Below are 18,022 nucleotides of genomic sequence, written 5' to 3'. Positions count from 1 at the left end.
CAGGAGGTCAACAACATTCAGCTGCTAATGATCTGTCTAGCACTGTAGTGTACAAACAGTTAAGGTCATACTGTGTGACATATTTCTCAACAATACATTCTAGGTTGCAGAGAATAAAATTGCTCACGTTAGAGCTAAAACAATAATTTCCGCGCTTGAAAAGTATGTTGCATAGCTACGCTGCGCATACATGTCTACCTCATTCGATCAGGCATATTAGCTGTGACTATGCATAGGCTGAAACAGATTAATCAGTGGAACGCACTGCATTTAAAAACAGCGTGCGTATGGCGGTTCCAACGTCTATAACTTGGGTTAAACCTTAATTAACCGGTACTGCCGTGCAGTGTGTGGGTGGTTGGATTAAGTTTGTGCGTCTATGCATGGTTGTGTAGTACCGCCGTGTATTAGAGGTTTGGGTATAGTAGTCTGAGTGAGTAACAGGACTGGCTGAGCAGACACGGGGTACAGCGGGCCTGTGAAGTGTAGCATGCGTCTGTAAGGTAGACCAATGATTAGTTATTGGACTAGTATAACAGACCCCCCACATTGTCCTCCTTCAGTAGATCTACAATTTGTGTTGGTTTGGTGTGGTGAACAGTATGAGAGGTCTGGAAAAGGGTAATATACAGTGAGACATCAGTGGAGAGCACCATGCCTATGAGCTAACAATATAATAAACTTAGATAACAGAAAACAACGGATTGCTGAGGCCTTATTGGGAGCAATCACACAATTGGGTGTTTCAACCTAGTCAGGGTGGCCGTCGTGGTGAGCGTTACTGGTGTTTAATCGCCAGTGTAATGTCACCAGTGGTGTACTAGGATGGCGAGCTGTATCTATATCTGGTAATGATCATTACACACGGTTAAGGCAGGGTTGAGCTCAAGAGGTATGCTAGACTATTGTCGGGTGGGGGAGGGGGACCAACGCGGTCGAGAGGCCTTTTTGCTAAAGAAATGTAATCAGCTAGCGTTTAATTTAAGTAGCTTAATAGCCGTATCTTGGCTGTATAACAGGTAAGTATATTAAACAGTTGGATTGTTAAATCCGGCACAACACGGTTCAGTGTCCGACATATAACAGGCAAGCACAGTTCCCCTCAGCGCGGCCTTGGGTCCGCACGGGGTTAAGTGTGACTCTTAAATTATGCATTTAACGAAAAAGAAAAACGAAAACAGAACAATACATATCAGGGTATAGTAGGCAGGATAGCGTCCCTTTAGATATGAGGCGGCGGCTTTTCAGCTGATCATCAGCGGGGTGAGGCCAGGGCGGTCTCAAGTCGTAGCTGTGATCCCAGAAGTTGAGGCTGGTACTCTGGGTATGAAGACACGGGTGGTTGCGGGGTCCCAGCTATGCGGGTTCAGGCCTGTCTGTGTTGCCTGGTTTAGTGAGTCCGGAGGGAGTCCCAGAGCCTGCAGGCATTTTGCCGCGTCCTGCTGGTCACGGACGGTGATGGTGGTGTCTTCCCTTGGAATTAATAGCGTGCGAGCCTGGCCCCAGCGGTAGCTGGTGTTCTTCATGCGCAAGAGGGAGGTGAGCGGACGAAGTGTTCGTCTCCAGGCAAGTGTACCCCCAGAAAGGTCTGCAAAGAATCCGAGTGCCATTCCTTCGAAGTTGTAAGGTGTGTGTCCCCTGATAGCGGCCAGCAGCGCTGCCTTGTCTTTGTGGCACTGGAATTGTATCACTAGGTCACCCGGAGCTGAGGGAGGTGCTTTGGCCGATTTAGGGATTCTAAATATCCCGTCTAGTGGCACTGTCTTCGCCTGTTTTGGGGTCAGGATGGCTGTGAGGAGGCGCCTGGCAAAGTGGGGAAGTTCTTCTGCCGGTATGTTGTCCGACACCCCTCGAATTTTTAGATTCTTCTGTCTCCGTTTATCTTCCAGGGCATCAAATTTGCTTTCTTGTGCCCTGGTCAGTTGTCTGAGTTCCTCCACCTCCTGTCTCAGCTCCGTCAGCTGCCTGCCTTGCTCTCTCGAGGTGTTTTCCACAGCGCCAATGCGTCCTGTCAGGCCTCGCAGGTCCTCTCTTAACAAGGCCACATCCGCCGATATTTTCATTTGGAGGTTTGTGATCAGTTCTCTGATTGCGGGTAGCGTTGCCGGGGTTGTGTCGGGCGCAGGGCAAACAGGTGCTGTGCGGATCGCCGGTGGTGCTTTCTGCGGTGTGCAGTCGGTTTCCTCCTCCTCCGATGCTCCGTCGGTGAAATCGGAGCAACCGCCATGGAGGGACGCCATTTTAGCCTCGTGTGTGCTGTAGGCCTGGCGCCAGAGGTTTCCAATGTCCATACCCTGTCTGGGTCTGTCAGGCTTTGGTTTTTTTGCTTTCCTGCCCATTGGGTGGCAATTGGGGTCTCCCTGGTCGTTTCTGGGGTGTGGGTCCACCCTATTATTTGAGTTTTGTCGTCGGTATAGCCGGAGCTCGGAGGCCATGCGACTGTCAATTTTCAGGATCTTATCATTAGCCAAAGACTAAATAACAAAATTGATGCAAACGTGCAGGTAATGACTACAGTGGGGGAGGGACAAGGAGGAGAAACTGTTTTTAAACAAAATGTCAAAATAGCTTTAAATGTTGATAAACCTAAAATGGCCTGCTTTACAGCTATATTAATTACAGTGCATTTTAAAATAATGCCTCTATGGTTAATGATTGCAAGACAAGGGGTTAAGATTCAGAATCTTTTGGGTTAAGGAGGACTTAGGGTTAGGGGGAATAACCTATTTTAAGATGATAGTATGAGCTGCAAATAAAAAATATTGAAGGCAGGTACTGCCTAATTTATTTTAAATCTTAACATCCCCTACCCTGTATCTACCCAATTCGTCATGCTGCACCAAGGTCCAGATGCAATGTCCCAGGGTACCCCCAATGTCCCTTCAAATGTAAGTACCAAGTAATGGATCCTCTGCATTGGTATAGAAAACAAGAGGGGCTTTTTTTACACCAATCGTGTCTCTTTGTGCTGTGTCTTGTTATTTTATTTATTTTTTTACACCAGCCTATGCTCCTTTTATCTTCTTGTACTGCTCACAATTGCGCATGCGCATGCTGCTAGGTTGACTCAGGTTAATGATGCAAGGCATTTCAGCACTCATCTTATTTAGGATGATTGCCCTTTCTTGGTTCTGGATCCTTCAGTGCATTATATTGCAGTATATAGGTCCCCTGACATTTTGACCCTGGCTAGTTTTTGACTACTCCACATTCTGGTATCCTGACCTAGCCAGTCTTGACTCTTAACCCTATTTTCGGCTCCTACTCAGCTAGTTATTTTGTGTTATTAAATGAGCTTTAATGCCGTATTTTTTTTCCCCCTAACCATTTAGCCGGACTATTTCCTTAGGTAGGAAAATGAGCTATACCTTGCTGAAGATCAAATCCAACCTTGACACTGTGTACATTTGAGTGTGTCGATGTAATAGTGTCACTATAATAATGGCCATTTTTTAAACTGAATCGAGACAAATTGGTTCTGCATTTAGGATATGCCCACACCCATAAGTACATAAAAACAGAATGATTTTTTTCTGGCAATATCACTAATTAACAACTTCCAAGAAGCATTGTATGCATTATTAAACTGCAAACCCCTTATCACCTTGAGATGAGCAAAGTGACACTTTTGACCCACTGGGTGTCCGGAGGCATGCAGTTAGTCTTGCTGTTACTCAAAGGCGTCATCTGTTGCCACTTACAAAGTTATTCTGTTTGTTTCAATATTATTAACTTGGGCTCCCACAGAGTTTTATAGGATCACCCTAAGTGATTGCAGTTCTCATTTCAAACAATCCAAGCCCATCTCATGGTGTCCTAAACAACAGGAATGGATGATATCAGCAGCCGAGACCGAGAGCAATGAATGCATAATGTGTTCTTTTATGTCTCCACGCGGAAAGCAACAATTTCAAGTGATTGTTATTAGACAAAACATTAACAAAACAGAATGTGCTAATTTCTGCTCCCTGTAATAAAGGGAGAAGAGGAAGAGATAGTTTTATTTCTTTTTGTTGTTTTAATGGAGAGGGAACCCAATACTCCTCTGTGTTAAGAATGTGACTTCTCTCACCTAGGTGTCCCATATGGCAATCACATCAATTCATTATTTATGCCATTCTGTAAGTCCTAATGTACATTTGAGAACTGCAATCGCTTTCTTAAAGAGACAGTGTAGGCACCACCACAGTATGTACTGTATATTATTTAGTTTAGAATAAAGTTAATTACACTTTTTTTTATTAATCTTTGTAAATAATAATATCAACATACATATGTTCATAAATATACACCATGAGCTTTTTGTTACTGCCCACTTCTCTTAATTTAGGTGAATTTTAGTTCAGCTGTTAGAGGAGAACTACAACACCCAGAAACCATTGGTGTGCTCTAGCTGCACTGCTATGCAGGGTTTTATGGAACCAAGCCAAGCACAGTCATGCAAGGTTAAGAGGCTTCCATGGTTGTGCAGAGAGATCCTACAGGCAGGAACACTGATTGTGGGGCCCTATAGTCCCATATCTTTTTGCTGTCTCTGCAGAGCCAGCAGTGCTACATTAAGACTTGGCCCACCAGCCCATGCCGAGGGGTACCTTCATGGACCATTGGTGAGATCACAGATATCTCTCACTGACCCATTGTGCCCACTGAAAGGAGGAATGAGGAGCCCAGAAACCTCTGCTTGCGCCCCCTATAGGTTGCAGAGCTGGTGTATAGCTCCGTCGAGCTGCAGGCAGTTCAGAGTGTTGCAGAGAGCTTCCAAGGAAACAAACTGAAATTAAGAGAACCACCAGGGATCGTCATAATGTCTCCCCTCCCTGCCCCAAGTTAACCAGAGAGAAGGGGAATTAAACTAAATATATATAAAAAAAATAATAATATATAGAATGTAATAGTTTGTTTTGGGGTTTTCTTAACACCTAACCTTGGCAACAATAATAGGAATTTAGTTGTGTTATATGATCATATATTGCATAAGCCTGCCACAATGCCAACGTACCCCATTCTTGGCAGGTCCTACTCTAGCAACCTAATGCTTGCTCTTATGAGATTAATCCCCTTACTTGGGAAATGCTTCCTCCTTGGTCTGCAATACAAGGTTAAATAGGGCTCTGCAATGAGGCATTCACTCATACAAAGTGAACTTTACTGTGTAGAACTTTATAATACACACCCACACAGTACACTTTACTGGAAGTGTATTTGTTGTGGAACTCTGTGAATACTCATACACATTGCACTTTACTATGAGTTTTATTTATTTATATTTATATTATTTATTTATTCATCCAGGAATGGAGTGATGCTAGGCTAGTGTCATAAGAGTGGGACTTTAAGAGGGATCATCCTTCTAAAAGAGAACTCAGTGGGCATTCTTTCTTGTTCTGTTTAGACATTGTGTTTCAGGATCATTTCACATGGGACTAAATATTTTATTTCTACATTTTTGTTATACAGAAAAAGTCACATGGAATACACACAGACTGAGAATTGTATAAAATGTCACCAAGGTATGATTTACTCTGAAAGCTCAGTATTGCTGGGATTAGAAGCAGATTTAGTTAGTATTTCCTGTGATTGGAGCCTACAGGGATAGACAAGGAATCAAACCAGCAGCTTCTGTCACCAGGATTAAATGAGATGTTTCCTAAACAGATTTACTGCATCATCCTTATCTCTCTGATCTATCTTCACCAGTTGCATATCTAAACCACTGCAATGATACCGCCAGTCTCTCTGCGTGTATACCACACTGCAGGCAACAAAATGCCATCAATGTGATGTAACAAAAGGCAATGCGACTGCACCAATATAACTATTATCACAAACAGTTGTCCATCATTATTATTATTTTTTTATTTTAAATTCTTTATTTTGATTGTGGCATCATAGTAATACAATACAAAAAGTCTCTTGCACCATACGTTTTCTGCATAGCAAAAAATCATAAAAGTCCAACATAACATAACATAATATGAGAAATCCGTCATAGATAAAAGACATATTATTGGGGGGGCAGAGCCTGGCTGGGGAGCTGAACGGACGCGTGTGGCACGAGCTCCCGCCTGGAAATCTACTTACTCCGATCTAATCCTTGCTCCCCGTTACAAAATCGACTCCAAATACAATACTCACAAAGGGGAAACGAAAGAGCACGAAATGAGACCACTCTTGAAACGCTGAGCCACCGCGAACGTTGACTGCAGGGACGGGGCCTACTGCAAAATCGACTGGCCTAAACGGAGCTCTGGGAACGGGTGAGGCGGCCGACCACCCGGCCCTGAACGCCGACATGTCCTATACGGGGAACCGTCCACCAGCCTTCCTCCCTCCCCCCCCGCCGGTGGGGGTTATCCCGGCACCTGCAACATACCCACCGTGGACACTCATGTCCCAGGGACTGCGCACATCAGGAATCCCTGACACCAAAATGGCGGATGCCTCGCGCCAGTCAGCAAACACAAATGCAGATGGCGACCTAACAAGCAACCTGTTAACCAAGCTGGACGAAATCCTTGCAACATTCTGGGCTCGGATTTCGGAGAGGGCACAGGACACAGCTAACACCTTGACAACAAGCCTAGATAAGACGGCATCCCTACCTTGGAACGGTCAACGGAGCCCGGTCCCTACTCACCAACCCAGACCCAGAGGTATACTTACAGGCCCAAAGTTGCACGCACAGCGGCAGAGAAGCGGCACTAAAATGCCAAGACGGATCGCCCGACGCCTCCGATATTTACCGGAGGTCACTACTGTGGGCCGCCCACAATGCCTTCCCGGGTTGAAGGCCACAGGGAGTCAAACTCCGAAGCGCCAACCACACCGCCGGAGGCCTGCCCGCCGCTGGCGGCGGCCGAACACCCAGGCCTCACACGGCGCCCAACGACGGGTCGACCCGGCCTCTACGAGCAACCGAGTCGGTGGCATACAGGTGCAGGCCTTTGTGAAGACCCGGGGCCGGAAGGCGGCCACCATCAACCCGCACCATGCTGCAGCCTCAAGGTTTTCCCTTGATAACGTACATTCCACCCCACTGGCCCTACCTAGTAGCGGCATCGGATAAACTCACCTCTGGGACTGGCAGGCCGGTTTACACCGCGCACTACCATGGACTACCGGGGACCTGACCTTAATGGCAGGCATGAACTCCCCTTCCTGGACTCCCGCCCGCAGATGCACACAATGCATGACTTAATGGTATTATCTAGTGATTGCATATAGTTCAAACGTGTAATAGTTATATTTATCGCTTTGCATGTACTCATTGTTCCTAATCTGGTGAAACCATATTTAGTCTTTACACCTTATCATTTATACCACGACCTAGGGACGCGAATATGGGACCTAGCCACTTACAGTCTGTTTGACCGGCATAAATGCCGATGAGCAAGGCAGCCCTTTCACACTGAACTAATTTTGATTAAGATCAAGATATGCAGGCCTGTCCATAACGCCACTAACACATTTGGGCTCTAAGGTCAGAATTACAACTAAAACATGACTGCCTAAAAACGACCATTCCTGAGAACTCGCTACATGAGCATACGCCACTGTATACTGACTGACACTTTACTGTGCCCTAACCCACATGCCACACTAGCATATCTGGTGCAAGATAAACTTCTCCTCCAGCATAGTTATGTGCAAGTTCACTGGTTCACTGGTTCCCACTCGTTATTAATCTTGGGTTTAATTTAAGCACATAGGACGATATACTTCTGGACTATTACTCGCTTCAATTTGAAGAATAGACATAGGCATTATCATACTTTAGACCAAATTGTCATATCTTGTTTAGCTATGAACACCAGACATGTATACGTAGCCTATCTTTATTACTTTTGTTTTTCAACCAAACTTGTATCACTCTGTTTGCATGATTGTTTCACAAAAAAAAAAAAAAACATGGCAATCTTTCTTTGAGGTGCATTGCACACCATCTTGTTATCGTTAACTCATGTTACCCCACAATGCCTCCTCTTTCTCTTCTGTACCCCATAACGCATATGCCATAATAAAAGAAAGATTTACAAAAAAAAAGACATATTATTGGGCGATCAAGTTAGGGAATATTCCTCTCTCCCGTCAGGGCACCCACATCTATACTCCTTCTCTCCAGTAGCAAGCAATAAGCCACCCCATACAAATTAGGGATCTTTCCCAGATGGAGGGGAATCAATTTGGCGTGAAGGAGTGGTACTTGTATCTGCCTCCACTTGTGTGCGCTTACAGGTGTCCTGTGGTATCCTGTTGATTCCAGCGGCCTGTGGGCTAAGCCTGTGTCTGGTGTTCTAGCTCCTCAGGGTCCCCCCTCCCCGGCACCGCCATCCCCCATCGAGTTAGTGTTAGGCTGACAACATTGTTGCTCGGGGCTAGCTATTTATCAGGTGGATGTGTCCCTCATGAATGCACCCTAGTGGATGGGCAAGCACATGAACAATATTAAACAAGTTTAAAACTTAACACATAAGGGGTGTGTTATGGTCCTGACATATGAGGCCAGTTGTTTCATACAACTTTGCTTTATTGCTGAACATTTACAGTATAATCAGGCTTAGTATAACTGACAGTAAAACATCCTCTGTGCAGCACTGCATCACACTCACTGACTTAAGATGACTGCCGTGCTCTCTGACCTCTGAGTCATCACAGAGGTGTAGCTACTAGTTGAAGTGAGAGGGCAGTGTCCTTCATTCCAGGTATAACAGGGTGATCAGGGCCGGCGCCACCTGTAAGGCGACCTAGGCAGCCGCCTAGGGCGCAACTTACCAGGGGGCGCCGGATCCCTGTGCCCGGTGTGGCTCCTCATGCTGCGCCGCCTGAGCGCTTTAACAAGCCTCAGGCGGCGCAGCACTGCTGTGTGAGGGCGGCCGGGTTTGAGTGACCGGCAGGAGGGAAGCGCAGAGCGCTCCCTCCTGCCGGTCTCTCCATGTAGCGTGGCCGGGCGGCGCGGAACGCGGGACAGGAACCTCTGTTTCCTGTACCCGGCCGCCGGCGGAATGACAGGAAGTGCTCACTCAGTAACAGGAAGTGCTCACTCAGTGAGCGCTTCCTGTCATTCCGCCGGCGGCCGGGTACAGGAAACAGAGGTTCCTGTCCCGCGTTCCGCGCCGCCCGGCCACGCTACATGGGCAGAGGGGAGGGTAAGGACCACTTTGGGAGGGAGGGGGGTAAGGACCACTTTGGGGGGGTGTTTGTAAGGACCACCTTGGGAGGGAGGGGGGATTGTAAGGACCACTTTGGGAGGGGGGGGTAAGGACCACTTTGGGAGGGGGAGGGGGGGTAAGGACCACCATGGGAGGTGGGGGGTAAGGACCACCATGGGAGGGGGGGGTAAGGACCACCATGGGAGGGGGGGTAAGGACCACTATGGGAGGGGGATAAGGACCACTAGGGGAGGGATGGGGGGGATAAGGACCACTAGGGGAGGGAGAGGGGGGATAAGGACCACTATGGGAGGGAGGGGGGGGTAAGGACCCCTAGGGGAGGGAGGGGGATAAGGACCCCTAGGGGAGGGAGGGGGGATAAGGACCACTAGGGGAGGGAGGGGGATAAGGACCACTAGGGGAGGGAGGGGGGATAAGGACCACTAGGGGAGGGAGGGGGGATAAGGACCACTAGGGGAGGGAGGGGGGGTAAGGACCACTATGGGAGGGAGGGGGGGTAAGGACCACTAGGGGAGGGAGGGGGGAGTAAGGACCACTAGGGGAGGGGAAGGTAAGGACCACTAGGGGAGGGGAGGGTAAGAACCACTAGGGGAGGGGAGGGGAGGGGGAAGTAAGGACCACTTGGGGAGGCGTGAGTCAGGACCACTGGGGGAGGGGGGTGAAGGAACACAGGGGGAACGGGGTGGGGAGGTAAGGACCACTGAGGGAGGAGGAGGGGAGGTCCACTAGGGGTTTGGGAGAGGGAGGACCACTAAGGGGGGGAAGGACCATCAAAGGGGTGTAAGGAGGGAGGACTACTAAGGAGAGGGGAGGAGGGTAAGGACCACTAAGGGGGGGAGATTACCACTAAGGGGGTGGGGGGAGTAGGGGAAGGTCTACTAAGGGGTTTGGGAGAGGGAGGACCACTAAGGGGGGAGTGAGAAGACCACCAAGGGGGGACTGCAGGGGGACAGGGGGCCAAGGGAGAGCACTAAGTGACAGAAGGGGAGAACACGGAGGGACAGAAGGGAGGGGGAAATCAATAATTGACCGGAGGGGAGAGCACTATGATTTTTTTTTTTTTAAATAAATGGCTGTTCCCCTCTCAGTCCCTATCCTACCCCACAAACCCTCTCTTTTACACTACACACATACACAATGCATCCCCCCCACACACACACAGAAACATACAATGCATTCCTACTCACACACAGACACACCCGAAACACACAATGCATCCCTTACGTTCTCTTACATAATTAATGCCCCCCTTACAGACACACACTGCATTCAATTACATACACAGAAACAAACCTTACACACACACACACACACACACACACAGAAACATACAATGCATTCCTTACACGCAAACACACACTACATCCCCTATAAACACACTACATCCCTTACACAAATTGCACACATAAAACATCCCCAACTCATGGATGGGCCATGTAGGTGGATTTATGGGTGAGCATTGTAGGCGTATGCCCCCTGGGGGCCCAGACCTTGAGCTGTGTAAGGGGCCCAAAAAAAAAATGGAGCTGCTTCCTGTTTGTTAATTGTTGTGAGCACTGTTAAAAACAGTCTCCAGAGAGCCTCTTCTACACCAGACTTGTGGAGCCAGACTGAGCCCATCATCAGCCCCTTGTCCTCATCTGGTGGTAAGTAGGCAATCCAATATATTATTAGTGGCACTAATCTCTAATTTACCTCACATTAAATGGATACTATAGTCACCAGAAGCACTACAGCATAATGTAGTGGTTCTGGTGTCTATAGCCTGTGCCTGTAGGCTTTTTAATGTAAACACACTGTCTTTTCAGATAAAAGACCCTTTGTGAAGACTGGCGTTGGCCCATATGGCAGAGCATATGGGCGGGGCATTGTGATGTCACATGGTGGGCAGGACATATGGGGGGGGGGGCGGCAAATTTTTTTTGCCTAGGGCGGAAAAAATCCTTGCACCGGCCCTGAGGGTGATACTTAAAACTATACCCAGGTATAACCTGGCTGCCTATGGCAAGTCCAATTTTCACAGTGTATTGTATAGGGACCCTAAGGTACGTAACATGGGCTGCTCTCTGCAGGTTGAGACAGTCTACGGAGGGTCTTCGTATTCGCAGGATTTTCCACTGCCAACAGGGCCAGCACTGAATCGCTGTGGGGCACCACTAGAGTTCCAGACGCTCCCCAGCGATACCTGATGCTGTGGTCTCTCAGGATTCTAGTAATCATCTGTAATCTTCTCCCCTCCACCAGCACTGTAAATGGTAGGTCATCAAAGATTTTAGTCGGGTTGTTCTCCACAGCAACAGTGGGGTGGTTTCTGGAGCGTGTCAGGAAGTCTGGACTGATCTGTCCCGTGTGACCACTATGGTGTCTCGAGGTGCATCAGCAGGAGTCGTGGGGGCTTTCGAACTCTGAATGCCGACACTGTTGGTGGCACTCCACTCTCTCCTCGCACTCCCAGGGCCTCAGGCCACTTTATTAGCATAGTCTTCCCCCTCTGAGTCATCCGACGTGCTGGAACCTCGTGCTCTGCCGGGGGCCATCTTGGGCTGGGCCTGAGGTTGCAGCCTATCAAAGGATCTGCAGATATCGGGCTGGTCTGAGTCCTCAGTGTGGGCTAATTTTCTGTGTTTGTGTCCCATCTCTCTGTTAGGGGTTCAGACTTCAGAATGTCTTGGGTTTTGCGCTGTTTTCGTGGCTTTATGGCTATTTTGTAGTCTGTGGAGCCAGAGCTACTCACAGACATGTCTAGTTGGTTGCTCAGCTGGCCACCGTCTATCACTATTTTAAATAATCTTTATCTGAATTGGAAGTATAGTAAAATATAACAAAACAAAGAATCCATGCAAACAAATATGACAAAATACATGTGTAGTCTTCATATGATAATCACTTATCCATTATATATGAGCGATAGGCCTCTTAGAAACTCAAATGGATGGTGTAATGGTATTTTTTTTTTTTTTTATTCTTTATTTTTGACGTGCATAAGAGTAACAAGCATTTTTGCTATGCCACAACAGCAAAAGCAAATTAGGAGTGAACAATGAGGTTAACAGAGTAGGCATATTGGCATAACTGTGCACATTTTTGTTAGGAAATCAAACATAAAATAACATTCAGCTTGGTCATGTAGTTAGTGTTAAATAGCTCGACAGTAGTAAGCTGCTTTTTTTTCAGAAGGATGCTAGTAACTATGAGAAGCAAACAAGATCGTTATCCTTACTTACACGCCATGAATGTTGCTCACATGGAACACGTAATACCATAAGCAGGGTATGTTGGGTACATTAGTACAAGTTAAAGTAGGTATACGGTAGGTTAACATGCAAGTTAGATCGTCAGTAATAAGCCGCATTGCAGTAGCATTAGGCAGCGTGAGGGGGGTATCAGAAATGAGAAGTAATTAATTTATAACCCAAAAAGCATAACATGCAGGGCTCGGCGCCTGGCAGTTGGGCTTGGTGTCCTTATAGTGGTAGCCTTATCAATATGCTAGGTAGATATGTATAGGAGTCACGAGTTTATCAAGCTTAAGTACATAACTAAGACATTGGGGGTAGGGTTAGATGTCAGGCTTATGATGCTCTATGTGGAGGCATGGTTCACAGAACACAACAACCTAGGGCCCGGTTGGATCAGGCGACAGTGGGCTAGTGGGCAACTTATGCTACATGGTGTGATCCTCCATTGTTAAGGAGTGGAATATTATATGAGTTGAAAGTGTATTTAACATATTGGCGGATATGTCATCTGTCTCAATGTTAGTGGCACGAAGGTATTGGTATAAACAAACTAATTATACATTTCTAGTGTGGTATAATGTAAAGTAACTTCTCTGAATAAGCCCCTGAAAGACATTAATGTCTCATATTGTGTGGTTACCGCTAACATCAGTTACGGGGTGTGAGTGGTTCCGTAGGCTGCTTAAACAATGCCTTGCGGTGGGAGGCTGCATGAGCATATGTGCCAGAGAACATCATACAGTATAAACATTAACAAGTTATATTAGCTGGCGTTTGAGTTTGGTGTCGTCACTTGCTTGATAATTAGCCACCTTTAACTGCTAAACTGAATAAAAGGTAAGAACTCAAGTCCAGGTTAGTGCTTTGTTAGGTTAAAACTAGCACATTAGCGTAGGGTGGCTGTGTAGTCCAACTAGATATTAGCCCAAAAGAGGCTAGGGTCCAGACCTGTGATCGAGTCCAGCTTACAGGAATCAGGGTATAACACGTTGAACTAAAAAACATAGACATCGCTTATAATAACTAATTGACAATCTTATCTGGTGAGCATTTAGCCTTAAGGGAGTCGCAGTATGTATCCCAGCAGGTTCCGTGTGGTTTATGCTGCTTGGACCAGCCGCAGGAGGGTCGCCTGTTCTGCTTCCGTGGAGCTGCCAGTCTTTTTTAATAGGGCGTTCAGCCGATGCCTTGGCTGGGCGACATGTGAGTAGTGTCTCTGAGACTTGGAGGGTAAGCAGGGTAAGTAGGGCAGGTTGGGGCGGTGGTCTTGCTCCTTTCTTGTTGCGGGACAAGTGCCCTGCAGGTGTGCGCACGCAGGCCGCAGTAGGTCCCCGGCCCTCTTAGTTGGTGTCCGTACATTCTGGGGGTCGCATGGCGTTGCGGAGATTGGCGGTCCCCTCTGCCCCGGGATTGTGCTGGAGCGAGCGCCCCCTTACCACTGACCTGGGATCCAATGAGGTCCATGGTCGTCCCTGTCGGGACATTGCGGTGAGCCATGCAGCTTTGCTTGGGTCGGCGTTTGGCAGCTCTCCGCCAATGTGGTCGGCGCTTGTAGGGCTTTCCTCTGGTTGCTCCCATCCCGGGAGGGTCTGTATCATGGGGTTCGCAGTTTGAGGCTTCTTTGTGCCCTGGGGTGAGGGCCCTGGTCTCCTCCCGCCATGGGCTCTGGCCTGTGAGGGCGGCTTGGGGTGTAATGGTATTTTAAGGGACACAATTAAATGGTCTGGGTGCAGTGCCCCTGTCTACATTACTTTCTAATGTAAAACATTGCAGTTTCTGAAAAATAGCAATGATCACATTGCAGGGCTAACTCTACCTCTAGTGGCTGTCTTCTAGACAGCTCTGGAGGGGATTCTGGAGTTTAAACGACGTTGGACATCCTCACGCTTTTACTGAGGAAAACATCCTCACATTTTCCATAGGAAAGCATTGAATCAATGCATTGCTATAGGGAAACTTTTGAAACCCAGTGTCTCACTCACATGGTTATGAGTTGGTAATTTGATATGAGATGGGGTGTTGGATCTAAGTTTAAAACCAAACAGGCATTCACAACAGTTATTGGCCATGGTGTAATAATAAACTTTCCTAATGATTTATCTACAAAAATTCCCATAGGCTTTAATTGTGACTACTGTAGATGAATTATTTGGAAATTGTTTTGAACAGTATTGAATGATTTGGGAAGCTTATTAAATCGAAGCCATAATGTGATTGGTATAAAAACGGTCTAAAAAGTGTAGTTTGCCTGAAATAATCAATTTACCCTTTATAACCAAGTCTTCACTAGAATGTAATGACACAAATAATGTTTTACTGTCTGCTGCTTCAGATTGCATAGCCAGCCAGTTCCAGCTCATTCACTGAGAGTGTCATTCAGTGCTAGCAGCCAATAAACAGCTCTCTGCATTGCTAGATGTAGCTCTGTTCAGGACCTGTGGGGGCAGAGGAGGCACCTAGCGGACTTCAAGTAAGTTGTCGAAACCCGAAAAGAAGTGAGTGCCAGTTTACCCTGCGCATCATACCTTCAGTGGTGTGTAGTGCTTATGGTACTTGGAGTGTTCCTTTAAGTAATAATTAAATGTATTTAAAGACAAACAAAGAGTTCTTTAGGACACGCAGATCAGTGTTTTGTATTCCTTCCATTTAAAAAAAATACATGAATAAAACTGAAGCCATGTTCCACAGTGTATGCAAAGGCTCTGGGAACCAATGAAAGCCACATAGTCTGCCAGGTCCAAATAATGTTGCACAGAACACATCCCATATACATTCTGCCTCTATTGACTTGTATATAAATGTTTGTGTGTGTGATTGTGTATGTATAGACAAGCATATAAATCTACTGAAAAATCAATGCTTTTTATGGCCAAGGTCACTGAAACATTGAGATTTTGGTACATGTGTTTGATTTTCCACTAAATCATTCTTGGAAACACCAGATAAGGGTCTTATATCACTTTAGATTTATACTCAATCTAATTTGTTTGGCAATCAGGTATTTACTGCAATTGTGTTTAGTGAACGCCTGTTACATGTCTAGATAGATAAAGAAACAAAGCAAAGGGGCCTTTTAATGTCTAGTGCCTGCACTGAAACCAGGTCATGAATAACGTTAGAAAAGCTGTCACAGACAGATCTATGTGAATGTCTGCTTCGAGATTGAGTGCGAGGTGCAGCAGCTCTCGGCTGTCAGTAGTAGTTAGCTTTAAACATTTCCCATGGAGTCGTACAGGACAGGTAAAGGGAAATTAACCCGTGGTGTACACTAGATCAAAGCTGCAATCTGCATAACAGGATAAACTAACATCCATTCATTGATGAATTAACATTTTTATTGACCTAGAATTGTCATTTCTCCAGTCATTACACCTTTGTAAAATACAAATAAAACATTGAAAATCATCGATAACTTGTGTTATCCTTTATTTTTTTATATGTGATGCTCCATTATTTAAAATGATGTAAAGTACCTTTGTGTAGGAATGTATATCCTCATTCACAGTACTATAAATATACTCATATCACTACGTAACTATAAAGATTTTAATACAACTCCCCTCCCCAACCTCCCTCCCTCTAATATTGTCTCATTTTAAATTTGTCTTTATCCCCCAAATAAAGTTTGTCATATACAAGTAAAATAATAATGTAATGATGTAATTGTATTATTATTATTATTATTATTATTATTGTATACTTAAAATATGTGTTTATGTAAACAGATATGCATTATGTTTTATTATGTATTCACTTTATACTACTGAATATATTGTTGTAAAATATAAACATTTTCAAAAAAAAATATTTGAAACGTGTATTAAAGGTTTATCAATTGACATCACAATCTGGTCCAGTCAAGGCACAGCCAGGCCACATATTGCATCAGGGGAGAAGAAACATTGTTTCTATTTCTCTTCCCTGACTGTCAGGGGCAGAGGGCAAAATGTTTAACAATAATTGGCAGGAAGTCAAGATGGTGGCGATCGGTTCTAGGATAGAGCTAAATAGATCATTTCAATGTCCAATTTAATTTTTTTAAACTTTGCAAATACATATATATATATTTTTTAAAGAAGAAAATATAAAATAAATGTAAATTAAAAATCCAGAGAAGTTACAGTTCCCCTTTAAATATGACATGTGGGATTAGGTGCGTATATGCATGGAAATATATGCAAGTATATAATGTGGCTTGTGCATCCTTGGGTAAAACAGTTACTGTGATCATCTCCTGCGGGATTCAGGGTTGGAAATGCAAATAATGTAAAGATGTGGCAAAATTCTTTATAAATGAATACAAACAAATCTACACAGCAAGAGACACACAGGAGAATTATATTAAAAAATTGCTAACACAAAAGTGGGGCAAGGTATTAGAACTGGCGCAATCTCCATAGAAACCACTGCAGTAAAAATTAAGATTCTTTTAGGTGGGGTCTTGAAAAAGTGCCGTAGAAGCACGAAACATAGACTCGTGTTTTTCATTCGGCATGAACACTGTAGGAGCATTTATGTTACTGCTATTTGTAAAGTAAGACAGTTTTAATTATTTTTCAGTATAGACTGGATTATTTTTAACAAGTTCACAGTCAAGAATTGTGTCTACAGTGACTGATACTTTTATTTCTTTTACATTCTGTTTGTAGCCATGGGGATGATTTCCCAACTTTTAGAAGTTTGTTCCACTGTTATGTTATAGACACTTCTCAATTAATCTCATCTATGTCCTTTCTACACCAATAACTAAACAGAGGAACTAGAAATAGAAGCAGTAACCTTAACACAAATTTCAAGTCATCTGATCTCTTAGATCTTGATTACCCTCCCTTCTTGTCCTCCATACATTGCTCTCTATACTATGACACTATTTAAGTGCCAGAGAATAAACAATGTAGTGGTACCCAAAGGAAATCTCTCGCCTTTATGGTTTACTTCTGCATTTGCAGTGTAAGAATTACCTCTACGTATTTGTGATTACATTTCCTCCAGCAACTAGTTTCAAATGCAAAAAAACAACAACAACAACATATTTTTAGGGTATGAAATGTCCCAATTCTGAGCAAATCCTCACAGAAAATAAAAAACAAATGAAAAAAACAAACAAAAAAAAAAACAAGGTTTGTCACGTTTTACAATTACAATCTATTAAAGGAACACTATAGCATTTGTAATCCAAATCTGTAGTTTTCCTATCCTTACTCTTATTTTTAGGTACCCTAAAGGTGCAAGATAAACTTACCTTTTTTTAGGGTCGAGGCTTCCTCTGCGCTGCTACCTCTCGGTCTCTCGGTCTCTCGCAACGTCACAGAGGATGCACGACTTCCTCTGCTGATGTCCAATCCAATGCTCCTCACATAGTGGGCCACGAGCACATTCAAGCACTGAATTAATGTTTTACTTGGTCAGTGCTGCTGAATCACCTTTAGTGGCTGGTTTACATTGCAGGGTGAGAAGGACAGGGATCCTGCAACCAGACTACTTCATTGAGATGAGGTGGTCTGGGTGACTATAGTGTCGCTTTAAAAAGAAACGTAGCAAGATGTCCTTGTTTTTTCATAGTTTTACACATTTTCACTATGCAAGCGGGGAAAAAAAACAGCAACTGGCAAA

General features: G+C 45.1%; 1 protein-coding gene across 1 annotated transcript in view; it reads right to left on the bottom strand.

Annotated features, from left to right (window-relative positions):
* The window catches only part of LRRN1 (leucine rich repeat neuronal 1), a 51,230-nt gene extending 33,557 nt beyond the window's left edge, over positions 1-17,673 (bottom strand). Inside the window, exon 1 of the mRNA XM_063426657.1 lies at positions 17,652-17,673. The gene's annotated coding sequence lies outside the window, so the exon portion shown is untranslated. The remainder of the gene's footprint in view (positions 1-17,651) is intronic.
* Between the last annotated feature and the right edge of the window lie 349 nt (positions 17,674-18,022).

This window comes from Pelobates fuscus, chromosome 7 (assembly GCF_036172605.1).
Source record: "Pelobates fuscus isolate aPelFus1 chromosome 7, aPelFus1.pri, whole genome shotgun sequence".
In the NCBI taxonomy this organism is placed as follows: domain Eukaryota; kingdom Metazoa; phylum Chordata; class Amphibia; order Anura; family Pelobatidae; genus Pelobates; species Pelobates fuscus.
This window is presented reverse-complemented; position numbering and strand designations above follow the sequence as displayed.